Source organism: Perca flavescens, chromosome 11 (assembly GCF_004354835.1).
Source record: "Perca flavescens isolate YP-PL-M2 chromosome 11, PFLA_1.0, whole genome shotgun sequence".
NCBI lineage: Eukaryota > Metazoa > Chordata > Actinopteri > Perciformes > Percidae > Perca > Perca flavescens.
The window spans coordinates 27,566,374-27,586,766 of record NC_041341.1 but is presented as its reverse complement, the minus strand read 5'-3'; positions in this window follow the sequence as shown (position 1 = coordinate 27,586,766).

The window sequence follows — 20,393 nt, the reverse complement described above, 5'->3', positions numbered from 1 at the left end:
TTTGTCTGCAGCATCCCCTCCTCAGACACTCCAGCCTCCACAACAACAGCTGCAGACCAAAAACCAGAGAATAAGACTCTCTGGAGGAGCGGTCTTTGAGTAGTTTTAGTGTTTCACATCAATCACATATTTACCAGCAAAAAAAGGCGTGTCACTGCAATATTGAACCTTTTGAGTTTTTGTTTTCTTCATCAGAGAAAACACCTAGTCGCTCCGGCTGCTAACAACGAGGGAGAGCAGAGAACCCCTCAGAAACCTCACAGGAGATCAGAAAGAAAGAAAGTCTACCCAAAATAAAATCAACTAAAGAATGCCTGTTTCTCCCTCCATGATGCAGCCATGGCAAAGCTCCAGATGGGACCGTAGAAGAGGTTGATAAAGTGGTGGAGTTCAAAGCTCCCACTGAATAAGAGGAGGAAGCAGCAAAGAGAAAACGAGCAGCCCATTCTTACTGGCTCATTGGTCCAGGCAGTGTGCCAGACAATGGCCAACCAGGACTCTTCATCGGGTCAGGTCAGTCCACAACTGAACTCGCCTTTTTAGATTATTATTCTTCCAAGTGAAAACCACAAACATAACAAGAGTTGTGCTGGGTATTGAAAGTCAATGATTTTGGTAATGATTTGAAATGTAGCCTAAGCACTGAAGGATTTAAAAAGCTGGCATTAATCTTGAATCAGATATTGCAACTAATGGGAGAAAGTAAGCTCCAGTTAGAGTTTCTGGTGGTGCTGTGTGTTGGGATCATGGATGTATTAAGAGAACTGGATACAGCGTTCGGCAGGAAGCCCCATTCATTCCAATGAGAGTGCTCAAAAGCGCATTAAAGCAATCATGGAGCTCGGATCTTCCGCGTTGACTGGCCCATGACGTCACGATGGACACGCGCACTAGCAACAGTTTGTTTGTGTTGTCGTAGCAACCGATAGCAACATGCACACGTTCATGAGCTTCTCTCTCGTGTCTCTTACAAGTGGCAAACTCATGAACTCTGCGTTTCATTTTTATAAAATATTCACTAATGTTAAACATTGTGTTTTCGTTGTTCCTGGTCGTTTACATGGTTGGGGTGTGATGTGTTCGTGTGTCCAGTTTGCTGTGTGAACTCCAGCCTCCAGATCCTGCTAACGCTAATGGACTTCAGAGATGTGAGCTGCCAGGAGGTGGTGTTGCAGTTAGAGCCTGAGGCTGAATCATGTACAGCAACCAAACACACACACACACACACACACACGCACACACACACACACACACACACACACACACACACAAAAACAAACACACTGTCCTGAACACTACACTGAAATAACAGAACTAGAGTAGAAACAGAAACTCTCCATCCTACCTTTTCTTCACGATTTGCAGACAATTTAGTTTAGTTTCTTTAGACCAAATTCGAAAAAAAAATCCAAGACATCATCAGGGATAACACATACACCATACTGTACACACGGGCCAAAACCCCTTCCTCCCCTTTTCCAGCCCTTTTTTCCATTGCTTTAACCTCTGGTTACACGCATAGACACAAAATACGGTTAACAATTTCCACATTCAAATCTTTAGTCTCATTATATTAAATCAGAATGCAACAGATCATTTTGAAAGCTGAATCTTCCGAACATTAGAAGTCAGATACATTATGCTTGCTTATCTCTAAAGGGTCAGATAAACATAAATAACTACAACAATACACTAACCCTAACCCTAATAGAACAAACATATTCCCCCTAGTGGCATTAGAAGATGCAAATTATATGTTTTATGAGATCATGTTTGGAGATATCTGCCTCTCATACATCTGCCACCACCGCAAAGGAATGCATGTTTTGGGGATTTGTTAATTATGAAATTATGAGTATAACACAGAAACACTGTCTGTGTTTGTATGCTGTTGATGTGTTATGCTGTAAATATAACTAACAGCATGTTGCCTCTGTACAGATTTGGACCTAAGGTGCGATTGTGGTGCCAGCCAGCAGTCCACCTTAGTGACCCCGCCCAAGTGGGTGACATCTCATCCAACATCCAACTGTCGCCCACTGACCTTAAAGGTCCGTATACGAGAGTGTTCACTCCTTAACAACACATCACATCTTTACCTCACATTTCTCCTGAACATTGTACAGTTATAGATTTTTAGATACATTTTGCCTACAGTTTTAGGAAGCCATTGGTTTCCATTTCTTTCTGCACAATGGGAAAATCCATTTGGAGACCCTTAATACTTTCTCATTATGTATATGTAGTTGCATAGTCATAGAATGTTAGCGCAGACTGATTAGATTAGATTATTATCTGTAACTTTAACGTCAATTTCAACTAATGCTAAATTGTGTGTCCATGAGCCAGGTTCCTTCTGATGTTTCTTCGTCGTCCCTGTAAGTGGACCAGGCCGAATCAGCACTCCTCACCTTCATACATCAGTGTAATTTGGCACTGGATTGGACTGGACGTCATTATTTTTTCTCACATGACATGGGGATGAGTTGGCCTGTATTCACTTGTCTTGCTTTCTGGGAAAGACTGTCGGTAATAAAATGTAAAAAGTAAATAAATAACTTACAATAATGACTTATGTGTAATTTATTTAATCTCGGTGCCAAGTCTCTTTTAGCTCAGTAAACAATAAGGACCATAATTTTCTTTAATGTCTCCACAACAACATCCTGAGTGTTATGTCAATTTAAGGAAGAGTGAAGGCTAAAAAAGAAAGATGGAAACAGTATCCGGGTGTGGCCACACACAACTCTGTCTCCTACAAATGATGTTGATATGCTATCAAATGGTTTTGCCTATTGCATTTCAGAGGAAGCTTAGCTTTTCCCAGTTGATGAAGTGTTACGTTCTTTTAACGCACAGACATTGTAGGTCGGCTTGACTTTTGATTTTAATGTCAGTTGAACCAAACACAATCCCAACAATACAAATCAGACATCTTTACAGTAAAAGGAAGATACTTTTTATATATATAAAAAAACTTAACTAAAACAATCAATAAAACAACAATTTGCAGATTATAATAACACTAATATATATATATATATATGCCTCTCCAGAATCAATTGGTAACGACCAAAATCTCAGTTTGCAATTTACCCTTGGATGTACATATTACTTTGATGCTGCAGACAACTTTAAGTATTATAAGTACTTTTATTTCTATGATTGGATTTATGGCTGTTTATTTGCAATGAATATTGGAGATTGTAAGTAACACTGAATGACTCTGAAAAGAAGCTTAAGTACTTTAATTGCCTCCATGAGTTGTGTGTCACAGCCACTGCTGCTGCTGTTGACTGTGACTGTGTGAGCGGGCCAAGGGGGGGTATAACTCCTGCTGCTGTGTGATGGCTACAGCTATTTCATAAACCCAAAGGTCATAATCCTACAAACACTTATCGGTAACAGAAAGATTTAGTAAACTAACCCATTACAGACGCTGCAGAATTGTAGAGCAAAGTGGAGGAGGCTAATATTTCATACATGAACGGTGTTCGTTTTGTTCCAGACTGTTGGTATAAATAAACTGTACCTGGATCATTCTGCATGCTGTATATCCAATCATTAATAAAGAGGGAGAAGTTCCATGCAAAATTGTTTCTCAATGTTTTCCTCATAAGAATATCAATATAGTTTCTGCACCATTGAGCAAGAAATAATTGTACAATGTGTTTGTAATTAGTATTGAGCTGCTCTGTGCAGATGAGATAATGTTTTGTATGACAGAAAGGTACTTTCTGATCTCGCCTCTTCCTCTTTGTCTTTCCCTTGTTGTCTTGTGTGCACAGCTTCACGGCAGCGTGCCAAGCATTTTCTCGAGAGCAGTTGTAGTCTCAGCTGCACTTGTCGAGACTGATTTGTCTGACCTCTGTCTAAGGGAGAAAAGGGAAAGAGGGAAAGGCACATGTGAAGGGTGCTTGCTTTAGACAAGCCAGCCATTCTCTTCCTCAGGTCATATTATCAACCTGCAGCAAGTCTGCACAATGAGGGCTCATCTGATCTGTGCATAATGACGGAACTGGGCTGTGAAAACACCTCCCGAAACATTGACGTCTTCCCTTGGGACTGCAAAAAGAGAATATACATCCAATACTGGTTTTGATGCATCTACCTTGTTCAGAGTTGAGTCAGGGTGAGGAAGAGAGAGAAAAAGTGGAGAGAGGAAACTCCAGACGTTGTCGACTTTTTCCCCAGCATTCCATCAATCATACAGTAGTAGGCTATTAGGCGAGGCGGCAAGCCACAACCAAAAACTGTCAGCTTCCATAAATGCTATCAACACAACTCATGCAAACCAAACAACAGAGAGAGCAGCAACAGAGAAGACAGCTAGACAGGGTCTTGATGGCTAAGCTGGATGTGAAGCGGTCATCTACAGATAAAGTCTCTATGAATCATCAGCTGTGTATGCCGCTGATGATGCAACGTGGAGTACATGTTCCTTATATAATGGTTCCTTTTGACTGACTTTCAAGTTTGGCATGTATGTCAATAAACAGATGGTGCCTGTCTGTAGATGTATCCTGGCTGATAGTGAACATACAATCCAACTGCAGATTGTAGCTTTAGTTGTACAAACATTTCCAGGAGGCAAAACTCTTGTTAAGGTAGAAACCACCTCATTGTTTTGAGTTTAACTCACAGAGCCAAAGAACCACCGATTTTTAAATCTAACCTAAACCTAACTTAATCTAACCTAAATCATTTCCCAGCCTATGGCTAGTAGTAAGAGAAAGTTATTATATTAGCCTCCTACTCAAGTCCTTATTTTAGTCTTACTAGGCTACAGCATGTAGACAAAAAGTCCAAAGAAGTTTTAGTCCCAACTATTCAAAAGTATTTGTAAAAAACTGTTTGTAGTCAATAACCATAGCCTATTTATAACAATATTGGATCAAACTGTGTTTTTAGTCATCAACGACGTAGCAGTTTTAGTCAAGTTTAAGTCCAAACTATTAAATTATGAGAATCAAATGGACAACTTTAGCTAACTACTTCCACATTAAAAATCTAGCTATGGCTATACCCACACGTGTTGTTTTTCTTATTTTTGCTCAGACTAATCAGAATTGTTATGTACAGACTATGCCTGACTGACATCTCACTTTATTTGCACCTGTTATGGCAGGATGACTTTAACCTTTATCATTCTTTTTGGTTAACAGAGTTTGGTAAGTAAACCCCCAGGATAGCTCCGACCAGCCTTAACCTGAGCACAGGTCTAATTAGCCAGAGAAAAGGATAACACAAAAGTGGGTATGAAGGGTCTTTGTCACAGAATCCATTTTGACATGTCACAGTAAGACAATCCCAGGCGTATATAAAATCAATTATGGCTGAATTCCATTAAGCTGCTTCAGTTTCAGGGTCCTGGCATGTGCATGCTGGCTCACTGTCACTGACTGGAGCACTTCAATAGAACAGAGCCATGGTCAATGTTATTAGTAACACCTGTGCTTTTCCTTCTAGTCTGCTTTAAAAAAGATCTATTAGTGATAACTACAATTGTCAACCCAATAGGATTCCAATCTAGTGTGTAGAATAGGTTTGTCTAAATCATCTGGCTTTAGAGATCAGATCAGTGTAACATAAGTCTAGTTGGGTTCACCGACTGCAAAGACATGCACGCATTGTGTTTAGACTTGCATACACTGTGCTGTTGTGCTTTTCCGGGCTAGGCTGTTAACTTGTTTTCTCAGCAGTCAACAACAACAGCTCTAAATATGTATTGATAGCCTGCTTATTATAGGTATCATTAGAGCTCTATTTGAATGCTAACAAAATAGTCATTGATGTATATTGGTAAAGCTGATGAGATGCTCAAATTAGCATCCAGCTGCTTCTATTTACTTTTTTTATTCATGTTTTATCCACATTGTTAAAAGGTAACTTCATTTTGTTTTTAGCTCTTAAGAAAGATCATCATGGCAAAATAAATCAGTCATTTTGGCATTGTAAGTGCTACTCATGCTCTGGATAGATGATGCTACAGTGGGTAATGATGAGCATTAAACTCATTAGTGCAAAAATAGTTGCTGCACTGAAGAAGAAGAAAAAAAAGGTGTTCTTTGATGCTCTTTGTAGTTAATAGGCCTGAAGTTACACTGGTACCAAACCATACCAATGTACTTTTGCCCTCTCACCAGTACAGCATGCTGGGGATTATCAACAACCTTGTGTGCATTATCTGTAGAGTATATATATATATATATATATATATATATGCGTAATATGTTTAACGTCTCAGTCTACCATAATATCTCCATTCACTGGTCAGTTATGTTTAAAAAGGTATACTCGAGTAATTCACCCTCATAAATTTAGCAGCCGTTTGTGTTATTGTTGGACTACTACCAAGCCATTAAAATGTTCCAACAGTCGTAATCCCGAATAGAAATACTGTGAGAGCAGGTACAGTCATGGGTCACACAAGGCCATTATGTTCTCACAGTGAAAAGCTCTCCCCTAATCACCAGAGATTTTGAGGAGTCTCTCTTTAGCGAGTGCTTGCTTTATTTCATCCATTACTGACTGTTAGCTTGTCAGAATAATGTAAAGCTACAGATACACTCGCAGTCTCTCTTCTGTCCCGCTGGGCATTTTGCCTCTTACTTGCAACACATGACACATACAGATGCAGAGAAGGAAAGTTGTGAGAAAAGCCTCTGTGTCCATGCATTATTTCTGTCTTTAGAGCCACTGTGGCTCTAGTGTTTGTATAACGGCGAAAACTCCAAACTGCACAGGTAGCTAATAAGGTAATGAAAAAAAAAAACTCTACTTCTCCATTTACTCTAAAGTCATTGCTTCTCACCTTCTCCCTGGTCCCTGTCTATTGTAGCTTTTTTTTATTCTTAAGTATGATAAGACTACACACACATGATATCATGGAGTTTTGATAGCAAATTACAGAATTGATCTGGAGCTCAGCAGGCAATTATCAGTGGAAGAACCACAATGCATATCAATGAGCCCAGGCAGAGAAAAAAAAAAAAAAAAAAAACTGTTCCTGCGGCACATTGCTAATATTCTAGTGTTTTCACGTTAGTACCTGGGAGCTCTGTGGGAGGACATCTCCAGATCACTATTGTATTTGATTTCCTCCACTAATCAGAGGACACCGATTTCTGACCCTTCACAAAGGCATGATAAAAACTTCAGTATATTGGATTATATCCTCTCCTAGTCACCTCCAAAATGCTGCAAGTCTTTTATCCCTTCCCCGCCTGCTGTACTCTCTCGCTCTCTGAACAAACATCCTTGTATTTACAGGTACGACGGAGAGAAAACCAATGTTGAAGCTGACATATTCGCGGACATTTTTGGCGTGCCGTTGCCTCCAACAAGGAGACGACAACAATGACTCTATTCAGTAACCTTGCTGGGAAGTTGGTAGCCGCTGCTTGTTGATAGGCAACTCTCTCTCTCTCTCTCTCTCTCTCTCTCTCTCTCTCTCTTTCCCCTACCGCCTGTCGACTTGGAAAAGGCAATTAATATTCCTTTGCTGAGTAGAGGCTTTAGTTTAAGGCTGATCACGTGGAGCACACTGGCTGCCACCTCCCTACTCTTTAAGTCAGATAATTACCTATTTAGATGTTGCTGAGGAGATGTGTGTGTGTGTGTATATGCATGCGTGTTGGCCTGCTGCCACTGCTTGTAAAAAGAAGCACCATGAAGTGGATCTGTCACTATGAGTTAGAGACACAGGATGGATGGCCAACAAGAAAAGAAAGAAAAAGCACAGGACACTAAACTGAACCATCAAAACCACAGAAACAGACTGCGTAAATTCATGCTCTGCGAAGCGAATCACACTCATCGTGTTTTTTTTTTTATGTTGCGCGAATCACACTCATCGTGTTTTTTTTTTTTTTGTTTGCGGTTGCAGTTTTTGAGATTCTACGTTATAGCAGCCCACAAATTCCATTAGTGTCTTAGGTAATTAGGGTGGATTTAATGGAAGGCTGTCATATTTCTGCGGTTTATGGGTCTCTACGTGGAGGCTGCTGAGGTGAAGGGCTTTGGAAAGGTCAGCTGAGTCACCACTGCTGCTTACCCCCATCAGTTCTACCTACCCACACCTCTTAAATCTCTAACAGGGATGGGAAGCGTGGCCATTCATTAGCTAGGTATCCAGCGGCTGTCTCTTTCATCTCATCCCTCTCGTGCCCACCACCACTACGCAACTGCTGCCCCTTACTTTCCAGTCCTTTTTCCACTTCCTCAGGAGAAACACTTCAGAGGTACAAGGGTCAAACTGCTGGAATACTGCTATTGAACCCCCGCACACACACGCACACACACACACACGCACGCACACACTCCAACCTCCTCACTTCACCCCTGCTGCCTCCATATCGCCCTCCTCCACGTTGAAACTATCACAATCCTTCGATGTCTCCCGGCTCTGCTCCTCTCTGGTTTTTTTTTTTCTCCTGGCCTGCCAATCAGTGGAGCATTTCTCTTAAAGCTAGGAAGGAGTGACAGTGAGCTCGGGATTGTGTGAGTGTGTGCTTGTGTGTTGGGGCGAGCATGCGCGTATGGGCAACAGAGCCTTGCACTAAACTGAGGGCGGCTCCAAGGTCCCCCCCCCCCTGAGGCAGAGCTGAGATTGAGTTCATTATTCAGTCGGAGTGGGTTCCAGCTGTGAGAGGAGAGAGATGGCGAGCTGCTCTGTCTGTGTTGTGGCTTCTCCAACCCTGCTGTCCACTGGGATCCAGCACAAAATATTGCATAGGAGAAAGACTGTCACACACAAATGGACAGACAGCAATTGGGCTTTTTCTGCCCTTACAGAAAAGACTAGCTCTCTTTTTCTCAGTGAAGGTTTCATTTTTGAAAGTAAGATCAGACTGAATGTACTTTGTGTCCGTTTTTGGTTGTAATTTTATTGGTTCAATGTGATATAGAGTGTGTACATGTAGCTCCCCCGATGTGAAAATTATGTACACATGGAGTAGCACATAACCAGGATTTTATGTATCCCTAGATGGCAGTAGTAAGTCAGTGCACTGCAGCTATTGAGAAGAGTCTTTAATTGTGTGTGAGCATGTGTCTGCTTGTTTGTTTTCCCTTGAGGTTGATAAAGTGTGTTGGTATAATTTCAAAAAAAGATTAAAAAAAAAGTAATAATAACAGAACAAATGATACAGTATTCTCAAAATAGTCTTGGTGCCATGCTGTTCCTCACTTACAGGACCAGGGTTTCTCCTTCACTCATGAATAAATAAAGATTGCGGAAGCTTTTCTTTTTTAGTTTTCACACGAATGCAATTAACTTGAAATTGCTTTGTTAAAATTGCTCCTCAAACTGCTTAGTACGAGCACAGGAAATGGCATCACAGCTACTCTGTATTTGTGAGAATTAAATGCATGATTTTCATCCCCTCTGAGATGTGCATGAAATTGCATCGAGGAACAATCAACTCTTGTACAATAACATAATGTTTGGTTACACTGACACTGGCTGTTGAAGACTTCTGTGTGAGACAAACGAGTAATATCTAGCAAAAAAATTAAACGGCCATGCCATATGAGGTACAGGAAACATAAAAACACACCCATTGTTTTTGTTATGGCCAACTGATGTGTATGAGTAAAGACTCTTAAATCAATTTGATGACAGTATAACCGGCTGAAACACATACACACACACACACACACACACACACACACACACACATACACACACACACACACACACACACATGCCAAACAGCTCTCCCTTCACATTATCCTGACAGAGTGCAACAAGGGTGCAGTTTACATTTGCCTTTTCAAAAAGTGCAAGTCATTTTCAGCATGATGAGAGTGCAGTGATTCATACAGCAAATGGCCTGTCATCCCACAGCTTGATTAACAAGCACAGAGACCCTGGGGGACACCCGTGGATCCTCATCACTTTATGGCCCTGGCGGAGGACTGCGCTCGCCCTCCATAGCAAGACGGAACTAGCCTCCATTCAGTGCATTTCTAACTAATAACTGTCAAAAGAAACAAAACGCACGACAGACCAGATTTGCCGGCCGATCCTTGCTCATTCCTCACTTTATAAAATTGCTTCTGACTTCTGAGGGGATACTGCTGAGCCTCTAAGCTGAGGCTAAAGCCACAGCGGCGAAGCTATCAGCCTGATAATGAGCCTGCAACTATGACAGGGGGTCAAACAGGGTCAATAGCTGCTGCTAATTTTGGAGGACGGCATTGCCATCCGAAGCAAGAGTAGCTAAGTGCAGGTCGAATGCGGTGCGAGAGTAGCAGGGGTGGGGCTAGAAGGGGGGCAGGAAATTAGATTGCCCCCCCCCGGTGCCCCCCAACCACAGTCCATTGGGCTAGAGTGCTCTCAATCTGACAATTGTGATTTCCATTGGATCAGAGTACCGTCACTTGGCTGCCTGTTCTGCCAATCTTCCCAGCCCTTGTCACATGACCAATTCATGTTTCCATGATGACTATCCAAAATTCTGATACCATTTAACCAGCACTGGAATAGGTTTTTTTGTTAAAGTGGCAGACTGAGCCTATAGGAAATGTGTATTGTATTTGGATATACAAGTTGTTTAAAATGAAAACAAGTGAAACTAATAATGAACCTGATGTTTTATTTAGCAGAATTATATTGTGTTCTATCCTATTCAATATTTCCTATATTTCTAAGCAGATTTTCAATGCTGTATTCTGATAAAATGTCCCCCCCGGCACCCCCCCTGGCTGATTATTGGTCCCCTCTGTGCCACCGCACTTGAAAAAAAAATCCTGGACTCACTCCTGGAGAGCTGGCGCGGTGATCACTCATGTCAGTCAGTGAGAAGAGCTCCAAGGCCATGGTGCTAGAAAACGACCCACAGAGCGTCACATTGCACAGATGTACTACCCAGAGGTCACGCCGGGTGTGCTCTGTGTAACCGTGTAGCTGCATGTCAGTGTGTACTCATGACAGGCGGACAGGCCCCATCCAGTCCTGTATGTCAGGACCTGTACCGCAAGTGAGAGACAGCAGGCAATGCATGAGTGGCTATTAGGCTGCCCAAGCCTATACTATTGAGTGGTAGGACTGCCACTAGCTCCTGATTCCCTCTGGCACATCTGCACTGAAGCCAAGCCTGCTGGACCACGCTGAGCATTACTCCTATTGACTGGTGCATGGCTTCTTTGTGCATGGCATGTTAATAACATTTACCAAAAGGGCGTTACATGTGAGTTGATGTGATTGTGTATGGGTGGAGGGTTTTTGCTAATTAAGGGTCATGGTAAAAAGAAAAGGCAGATAAGTATGGCACTTCCACAACTCCAGTGTGTTATTCAAAACAGAAGTAGAGCGCTTCATAATGGTCCAAAAAAGTTGAAGCAGTTCAATCAAGGTGTAGCCACAGTGATTGCGGTGGGAAAAAGCATTCAAGGAAAAAAAGAAAAAAAAAAGACTGACTCATGAAATTATTCTTTTTTTCCGGGAAGCAGAAAACAGTGCAATCCTGGCAGCGAGAAATAGCAGCGACTCAATGTGAAATGTCCTTGAAGACTTGGACTTCCTTCCTTTGTGACAACTCAATAATAGAACACGACAGATCGTTCCGCTTGAAAGTCAGGCATCTTGCCATCTCATCTTAGATACATTTCTTTGTCACCGTAAACAATGTTACGCTTAATGAATTTATAACAGGACATGGCTGCTTATATTGGAGTAGCACCAACAGCTTGGTTCATCAGCGAGGGTAATGAATACGTGTTGCAGTATCGTGCATTTAGTGGCCATGTTTAAAGGGGATATGTGAATAGTTTACAATGATGTAGCTCGTAGTTTCTGCATGCCATTAGGTCAATGGGGTAGCTATAAACAGAGTCTACGCTTAGTGACTCCATTAGCAACAGTCTTCACCTATTAACGATCTATTCTCACTGCTAAAAGCACTTCACCAAATGTAGTAAATTAATGAAGATAACAACCCCTTCTAAAGGTTCAGAGAGTGCTTGCAGAGGGAGGTTAGCTGGATTGTAGTATGCTGTGGTCCAGCCGTGGGCAGTCTGCTGTGTGGGCAGTCTTCACCAGGCTGCACAGTTACTTACCTTTTACGTCTGATACACTCGAGCAGTTCCAGAGAGAGCACAAAGGTGGTTTTCTATTGCTCTTTTCTACTGTCAATGCGTGCAGTAATGTTGAAAACACCACTAACTGATGGACCATACATGTCTTATTTTTGACTGAAGACCTAATTTCTGACAGACATGAAAAGTACCCTGTGGAGTTTTTATGGTAAATGAGCAATGTCTGTCACTGTATGTGTTCCGAAGCTCTACGAAAACATGTAAGTAACATCCATTTAGCACCTGTTCTGGAACTTTATCATCAAATCTTAGCAGACAAGGCTGTTTTTTGAATTGAACGCTCGAATGACCTGGACGCGACTTCATGTTTATGTTACATCAAAAGTTTCCTCCTTGACCTTAGCCACTGACAAAAAAACATCTCACCTCGTGGTGACGTTATCAGCTGTTCTAGAGCTACTAAACTGAGCAAACTCCATCTGCTGATGAAGATCCTGTGATAGGATGGTGATGGCCGCGCCTGCTGCAACACATGTGATTTAAATGTCGGTAACCCTCCTTTGTTTTCTCTATAGCTTACACTTAATGGCATTAGCTTAGTCTGTAGGGAGTTGAGTTGGGAACCAGAGGGTTACTGGTTCAAGTTCCCATGTCAAAGTACAATGGTGGACTTGGAGTCCCAGGTACTCTTGAGCAAGGCACCAAACTCCCAACTGCTTGGGCAGCTGTCAATTAACAGCTGCAGCCCCCTCAATCTGACTTCTCTCTTCTTGTGCATGTATAGGTTCTGAGCATGTTTGTGTATTTCAAGCACACAGTGAAAACACTGTAATTTCCCTTGCAGGATCAATAAAGTATACGTTATTATTATTAATACTTAATTTTTGCCTCACTGGGTTTGTGGAGCTTTTGATCTCATGCATATTGCACATTGATGACCCATAGCTTTTGTTTTAGTACATTTGTTTATATTTGTAGCGCACACATTTAGTGAACTTCTGTACACTCACGCTAGTTTTCTTTAAATCGTTCTAATTTCTAAGTCTTTGACTTCCCAGTCCTGAAGCTCCGCCGGTGGTTGCTGCTGCTGGAGGGACATCTTTTTAGGAAAAGATGCGCCCTTCTTCTTCATCTTTTAATTTCTGGCAGTCTTTATAGCACATTGCTGCCTCCCACAAGGAAAAATATATTCCCAAAGATGCACAAGCTCCTAAATACAGGAAGTGGCCAATCAGATTGTACCAAGTGCCAGCCACATCATGGGGGAGGGGGGTTCAGATTTCTAGTTTAGATATTTAGTTTATTTCTGGAGAATATATTACTTTGTTGGTGCTTTTGTTTTGGTTAATTGCTAAAATATTTATACTGATAGACTAATTGTCAGGCCGGTGCAGGACTAATTAAATGGTAGTGTTTGTCATTTGTTTCCAAAATGGTCTGATCAGCCATTTTATGAGTTCCCCTTTGGTGTTGGGTCAGTTTTGTCTTTGTTAGGTTGGTTTAGTTAATTTAGTTTTAGGTTAACTTCTGTTTGGTTGGCCCGTTTTTATGGGCCCAGAACATATTGCTACATATTTTGCAAATGGTTTGCTTCATATTTGGGTAAATAAATTCCTCCTCTTGAAAGTCCACCTGTGACTCCTCATGCCTGCCAGCTTGGTCCATCACCATGATCAAGACCTCCACAACAGCTCGTAAATGGACAATGAGGTGAGTGTTTGGTCAACAGTTGTTTCCAAGGCCATCAAATAATGTTTCAATTTAATTTAAAAAAGAAATTGCATTTGTCTGCAATCTTCTGTGGTGTTACTTCAGATACGGCCATTTTCTTTTCTAATTTAGGGCACATTGCACTGGTGATTTGATTAGCTGTAAAATACTGCAGTATAAGAAAACATTGCAATAAGCTTGGCCTCTGCAAGCAAATAAACTGGCATACTCCTCCAGTATGCCACCCCTGCGTTGACTTTTGTTTTGCAGAGAAAGATCCTCACACATTCTCTGCTGGTTATACATGCATGCTTTATGCAATGCCCTCACTATCTTTTCCAACCACTGTGTAATGCTATGATGACGCCCTGCTCTTCTAAAGTTCTCCCACCTTCAACTCAGATTCAGCATCCATACCAAATAATGGAGCATTCTGCTACCGCTTTCTCTTATTCTGGCCGGTGCACTGGTAGACAGCACTGTCAGTAGCATGGTGACTATAGCCTTAAGCTAGAATGACATTTTAACAATGGCATTGTGACAATCAAAGAGATCTTTTGTTTCATGGCCGTGAAATGTAACAAAACGTAAATCGCACAAGTAAAATGTGAGACTTGAATGGCTTTCTGCAGTCGCCAGAAATGAATGCTAGTGCTAGTACAATAAAAGCTACAGGGACTACAACACTGAACACTTGAACAAGAAAAAAACACATGCTAGGTTGGCACATATCTAATTAAATAGCAAGTGTTGGATGTGGCTGTAGAAAAATGTTTTTCTTGCAATAATTCCTCTCTAATTACTGCTTACCTTCTCTGTCAATAAATAACAAATTCAATTATAAATTTGAAAAAAGTGCACCTCTTTACTAATGCTATATATTTACTCTGCAAGATCAGAATTGTAGTGCTCATATTATGCTCATTTTCAGGTTTATAATTGTATTTAGAGGTTGTACCAGAATAGGTTTACATGGTTTAATTTTCAAAAAACACCGTATTTTTGTTGTAATGCACATTGCTGCAGCTCCTCCTTTCACCCTGTGTGTTGAGCTCTATGTTTTAGCTACAGAGTGAGGCATCACACTTCTGTTACATCTTTGTTGGGAGTCGCACATGCACAGTAGCTAGGTAAGGACTACTAGCCAGTCAGAAGCAGAGTATGATGGCGTGCCATGCTAGCAGCTAGGCGAACATTATAACGTGTGTTACAAAGAGACGCACGTTCATCACGGAAGTAAAGGCTGGACTACAATAGAGCTGTTTGGAGCAGTTTGTGAACAGTGTTTTCTGTTGGAGATGGTAAGTCCCTTTGGGGTGGACTTTGGGCTTTTTCACTTTGTAAACCTATAACATGCACTAGAAAAGCCAAAAAGCATAATATGAGCACTTTAACCAGAATTGAGAACAATATAATGCCCTGTAATACAGATAGTATTGATTAGAGGTTAAAGTCCTGACCGTTTCCACCTCTAGTATAAACATAAATACAGGGGGTGGACATAATGGCAGAACATCTCACTAACCTTAACATCAAGGCTAAAATACCATCCAGTCCTACAGGCCTGAAATACATTTGACCTTCTAAAAGATTAAATTATTTAATATTTTTGGACTGTCAGTAATTCCTAATTCAACTAAGACCATTTTTTGAGTTTGTGGATTTGTGAAGCAAATATCCCAAGCTTCTTTCAGCCGGTGTGGATGACGGTTGACTTTTCCTCATAATCATTTTTAAGACTCTGGTGAGCCACGTGGACTTAAAAATATATTGAAATGGTGCCTTTGGGGATTCCTCAACCTGCAGGAGCATTATTAAAACACATTTTGCACATGTATAGTTGTATGCGCTCAGTGCATACTAGATTTCCTTTGTTAGCATGTCCGTTATAGCTTGACTGACTCTCTTGTTATTTCTCAATTAAAACAGCAGGAGGAGCTGAAATGGACAGCGACAGTTGACCAAAGGGACATTTATCTCCGCAGTCCACATCTATTGAGCCAGAAGGCTTTTAAGTTTTTCTTGCTGTGCTTCTGTTGTTGTTTTCCTCTGTCAAAAATAACCACACTTACAAAGGCAGCAACATAAATGTTACTAATTACTCCTCAGGCGGTGTTAATTTACTAAAGGTCTGACAGTCACTGTTTTCTTTTTATGACAACGTGGCTGCCTTGTAGTTATTTCATGCTGCATAATGCCGGTGCATGAGGCCAAAGCAATGTTAAAATAATACAGCACCAAAATGACCACAGCATCTCTTCCTACGGAAGAGGATTAGGACCACATGTGAAACAATTGATTTGAGTTCTGAGTTTAAAGTCAGAATTCTGAGAAAAAAAATTAATCCCAGAAGTCTGACTTTATTTTCAGAATTCTGACCTTTTTTAATTAAAAAAAAACAAAATGTTTAGACTCAGAACTCAAATATATATTTTAACATGTGGCCCTAATCCTCTTCCATATATCACAGATTAGAAAGATGTCTTATATTCTCGTGTAGTTTTTTTTAATGTCAGAATTCTGAGAATAATAGTCAGACTTCTGAGATTAAAATCAGAATTCTGAGATTTAAGTAAGAATTCTGACTTTAAACTCAGAACTCAAATATATATTTTGACATGTGGCCCTAATCCGCTTCCATATATCACAGATTAGAAAGATGTCTTAAATTGTCATGTAGTTTTTTTTTATTAAATATTAGATAAATGCTTAGTAGTCTATTCCAAGATTGCAAGGTTCTGTGTGGTCCAATAGGTGACAGTTTGGGGTATCACTGACATTAAAGTCTCACCAGTGTTTAATGTCACATTTGCACTTTGCTATTTTATAACACGTACGGGCTAAAAGCTAATTGTGTGGGATGTTGGGTTTTGTGAGAGTATGCTATTGAACTCTACTTGACTGTACCGGAGACAATGGTGAGATGCTGAGATTACTCATGCATCATCCTCCATTCTCTGACTTTTTCTTCTTTTTGAGGACCCCCCCCCCCACCCCCGCTAACCTCCGAACGCCACCCACTGCACTGACTGCACAGAACCAATGTGATGAATTCCAGGCGAGCTGCGCCACCTTGACGGCATTTAATCATTGAGAAAAAGACAGGAAACGTACTCATTCGTTATCCTGCTCCAGTCCCACCCCGCCTTCCCTCTGTCCCTTTTGCCTCTTGACTCTTCATCTCTCCTGCCGTCTCCGGTGCGTCTGCTCGCTGTACAGAGCGCCGGTGTGCATGTGTCGCGGAGCGGGGGGGAGCGCTGCACTGTTCTGCGCACTGGTTCCGCTGGACGTCACCGAATAACGGCGCTCGACAACCGGGTAGTGGTGGAGGGGGAGACTGGACCCGGACCGGGAGCAGGACCGGGAGAAGCACCGTGGCTCTTTATAGCCCGCTCTCCGAAAACATGTCCGAGTTTTTTCTACTCGCCTTTCTAGCCCTATTCTCGGGATTATTTCCGTGCGCCGAGCCCTCGGCAGTGGCGGGTGAGGAGAGAGGTAAGGAAGAACCGGGCCGTGGGGGATGCGCAGTCCGATCAAACTTGGCTCCACGTACGGGCTGTCTCACAGTGCAGCCTGGTGTTGTTGCGGGTGTCAAATGTTGTGCAGCTGCTGGATATAAACCTCTTTATTTTTCTTAAAAAGCCACTGTTCATAAATGATAAAGAGTTAAGCATCTAAAATTGCTCGTCATTCTTTTTTTGGGTATCCAGTGTGGGATGATAGCCTATCCTAGAAGTCTGCATCTTTTCTGTTTGACATTCACGATGTTAAAATCTTGCATTATAATGCGTGTCATCTGATAAACCCCAAATGACACCACCTTTATTCTAACACATTGAACTTGCCCTGCGCATTTAGCACAGCTTTTTCCATTTCTCAGGAAAATTCTTGAGCCTGTTGGGAGCCAGAATAGATTCAGTGGCTCTGGCTGCAGGCGCGTAGCAGCGCTATCCTACGGTGCAGCAGGTGAAAATGTTCCTGTGCCAAAGTGTGATTTGTCTCTCCCCGAGCTGCTGCTTGTATTTCTGCCGTGGGATCATCACAGCATCGGATGGAGACGCAGTTGATGGGACTAGTTCTGCACGCTCAACTACACCTACAGTGCGGTGTGCAACCTTACTAGTGATGTCAAATCCAGGGAATTTGAATTGTCACAAAATTACAGCATATCTGTGTCCCTGCTGAGTGCTGTCTGTCTCACAGGGTTTTTTACAATCAGCAGTCATCCTTCTAGTGTCCTATAGGATGGATCCATTCACTTCAACTATTTGGCTATTTTTATTTGCAGAATATAGGCTAGAGTTCAAGCACCATTTTTCAGTTTATGTTGCCTATGTCTTCCCTATATCTTCTAGCTATTCACACAAGGCTACTTTTTTGGAAGTATCAGATGAAAGTTGTACAGTATAACCATGTGGATCCTCAAAGGAGGGACAATCGTAGGCTACTTGATTATGATAGAAATGTGAGATGTGTTTTGCTTAAACAGGCCTAATTATCTTTATGCTGATAGACTACTTTTTGTCCTGGCTTTTAATTTTTTAGGGCTGCCATTTGAGTATAGACTTGCTGAATGATAGGCACTGGGTTGGAATAATTGCAGTTACATGAAGCAATAAATAAAAAATAAAAAACATGACTAAGCTGTTGTGAAACATAGTATATCCATTAATTGCTGGCCTCAATTTCCCTCACTTCTTTATTCTCCATGTGTCAAGACCTGCTTGGCCGTTTGTGAGACTGTCCCAAATGTTACCAAATAACCCCCCCCCAACACAGCATGGAAAACAGGGACTCAGAGTTTGCCTGGCAATCACAGTAGGCAAGAAGTCTGTTTACCTCTCTCTGTGCATGGAATGAAAAGATGAATTTGTCTCTTGAAGTCCCTGAGGATGCCCCTGCTCTGAGAGGGGACTGCTAAAAGACTGCTGGAGTTTGTGTTTGTCAGCATTGCAGCACTGAGCTTTATTAGTGTAGCTTGAAATCAGTGTGAAGATTTACGTGGTATTGGATGGTCTTGTATTGGCTGGTTTAACCATATTTGAGATATATTCAGACATACACGCGCAGATCTGAAAGCATAGTTGGGTCCTGGTCCGATGCTGCCCTGCTCCTCTGCATTTTCACCGAGAATAAAGCAAAGCTCTCTTAGCTGCGTCTAAATGGACACTAATGATAATAGCATTTCTTATTTCTTCCAACACCAAAGCTGGTTGTTAGTCTAATTAGTCCAAAATTAATTTGCTTTGTGGTAGCAGCCTTGTATGCCAAGTGGTGAGTCTGTGGTTTTCATTGTGCAAATTTGAAGCAATTCCAGCTCATTCATAGAATGCCATTGTCTGTCTTCGAAATGCATTCACGGTATCCCACTCCTTATCACTTTTGTCCATCTAACATTGAGCAGGCTGACCTGGCCGGGCCGGCATGAGACAAAGACAAGCTTGAGAAGTTTAGACACACCAGACTGCTGGCTGTTTTATTACAATTTTTATTTTTTTTAAATCCAAATACCCTTGGTCTCAGTCAGTGACCTCACCACTGGATAAGCATCACCTAGCACAAAAAAGCTCAAGGTTGTTTGAAATGTAAACCCCATTTTAAAAGATGATAGTATAGTGGGAGACACAGATAGGTCCATGCAGTAATGCAAGGAAGGCGGCCTTTAGGAGCTAATTAAGTGAGATAGTGAGATGGTATCGTGTGTGTGTGTGTGTGTGTGTGTGTGTGTGTGTGTGTGTGTCTATATAATCTATATGATGGAGAGGTGTCTAGCTAGAGTATGTTAACCAGTAGAGATTAAAAGGAGTAAATAGGTTTTCCTTATTTTAAACCCCTTAAATTTTGCTTCCTTTACATTTACAAGCCACCAGGTCCTGTTTGGGATGGAGTTTTCAAGTTCAGCTTTGTATATCAATCATAGAATATGAATATAATACAGATAATTATGTTGCATATAATTTATCCAAGAAGGGTGGATCTTAATGTTCCCTGTTGAAATCTGGTTTGTTACCACTCAGTGGAATGGAAGATGAAACGCTCATTTCTTCATCGTACCACCTTAATCATCTAGAAAATTACTTTCATTTAGTTTTCCAGTTATTGTTCTATTTTACTGGGAACCATGCAATACTTTAAGTAAGATACAAAATAAACACATTATTTGATTTTTTTTATTTTTTTTTATGGATGATACACAACGACTGGGTTAACTAAACATTTAACGGGGCAGTCCAATGATTTTTACACTTGGAAGTTCAGTTTAGTCATCAAAAGGTGTAGAAATAAACCTGTAAAAACAGTTGTATAATGTACTCCATGGTTCTGGAAGAGCTGTCTTGAGAAAAAAAAAGTGACCTTATGATTATCAGGGTTATTTCTGATTGGTCTTGAGCCTTAAACTTAAAGAGAACCTCAGGTTGCGTTATGGAAATTGAAGGATCCAGTGTTTTTGAAAATTGACTCAGACGAGGAAGTAGAAGTCAGAATATTTCAGTCCGTGCTGCTTCGATTTTGGCCATTGTTTCTTAAATCTGTCTCTTGTGAGTCCTCTAACTTTATGGAAGTGCATCGCTGGAGTAGCACTTAAAGTCAGGCAGTTACTTGGAAAAATGCCTGGGAGAGGAGGGAAAAAAGCCTCAGGA